Below are 1,796 nucleotides of genomic sequence, written 5' to 3' on the forward strand. Positions count from 1 at the left end.
AGTTTTAGGGTGGCCTTAATTAAGTTTGGACGAAATCCCAAACTTAAATAAGTTTAGAAGACCCTAAATCCGAAATTTTGGAAAAATCCAGATCCCGGTCCGCCGGACCAAGCTCAGTCCGAGGCTTTCAGACCGCCTGACATGGAGGTTTGGTCCGGCTGACCAACTTTTGGTCAGCTCCAGACCAAACCTCTTGGTTCACTTTTGGTCCGATGCACTTCGGTCCTCGGTCCGCCTGACCCAGCATCTGGTCCGGAGCTGACCAACTCTTGGTCAGTCGGACCAGACATGGACAGATGACCTTGGACTAAACTCCGGATTGTCTGGACTGACAAACTTGGTCCGGGGCTGACCAAACTTGGTCAGCTCCAGACCAACACACTGAAAAACCTTTCTTGTGCTCGTTTCGGTCAATTCTCATTTCCATTCTCCGGATTCTTCACGTATAAGTCCATCCCTAGTGATGTGACCCTGTAGACCCATTCTAAGTGGTAGTGACTTCGGGAACTTTTTCTGAACCAGAAGTCATGGTTAGCCTCTAGCAAGACGCCATGATCACCCACTTGGAATTGAGTTAGAGGTGATCTAACAAAGGCATTAACCGCTCAAGTTCTGATCCTTTGTATCACGATATCATATGTTAAACAAGGACATGGTTTGAGCCACCTTTCAAGTTCAACTGCTTTCTCGTCTTGGCAAATCGACTAATAAAATAGATGCAACTTCACCTATAGCGTGGCCACGCGTTTTTCATAGTCCGACTTCCACGAGAGGGCCCAGCGATATCTCTCCTATTAAGGAGGTGACAAGTCCCGTATTGCATGTCTACTATCTCCATATGATTCGTGAACGTATCTAATCAACGCCGTTATAATAATCCGGTTAAAGGACGTTTGACGCAGTCAACACACGCCACTCCTCATATCAGATACTCTAGACATCTCAGGTATGAGGATCCAAGAACAAACCGATGTATGAGATTCAAGTCATGACTCTGTCCATGTGACAATCTCATGCGGGTCATGTTGGTTGTAATGCTCTAGGATGATCCGTGATATGACATTTTGACTTTGTATTGATTCATTGATTTATGAATGCATTACATTCCCGTTATACGATTAGCATGTTTGTTGTATTTCGGCATCCTTGAATCATTAGAGAATGATTCTAAACTCCCTAGTCAGTCAATATTGTGGGAACAATGTTGAATTAAGACTAGCATGAGGTGTGATCGATGCATTGGATGCATGTCACAATCATGGGTACTCGTTGTGTACGAGTGACTGGATGACCCGCATGAGATTGTCACATGGACAGAGTCATGACTTGAATCTCATACAGCGGTTCGTTTATGGATCCTCATACCTGAGATGTCTAGAGTATCTGATATGAGGAGTGACGTGTCTTGACTGCGTCAAACGTCGTCTTTAACCGGATGATTATAACGGCGTTGATCAGACACGTTCACGAATCATATGGAGATAGTAGACATGCAATATGGGAACGTCAAACGTCCTGTGTAACAGGAGGCCTATAAAGGCGTGTATCAGGTACGAAACGAATCATGTGCTGGATTGTAGATAGTCAAGATGGGATTTGTACCTCTCGTAAAAGAGAGAGATATCGCTGGGCCCCTCGTGTGAGCAAGACTGTAGAAATGTGTGGCCGCACTATAGACGAACGTCGTCTATTTCAGACAGTCGAACTCAGTGAACGAGAAAGCAGTCGAATCAGATAAGGTGGCTTGTCCATGCCTTATGTTCGACATATGATATCGCGATACAAAAGGATCATCA

Source organism: Tarenaya hassleriana, unplaced genomic scaffold (assembly GCF_000463585.1).
Source record: "Tarenaya hassleriana unplaced genomic scaffold, ASM46358v1 Cleome211, whole genome shotgun sequence".
In the NCBI taxonomy this organism is placed as follows: Eukaryota; Viridiplantae; Streptophyta; class Magnoliopsida; order Brassicales; family Cleomaceae; genus Tarenaya; species Tarenaya hassleriana.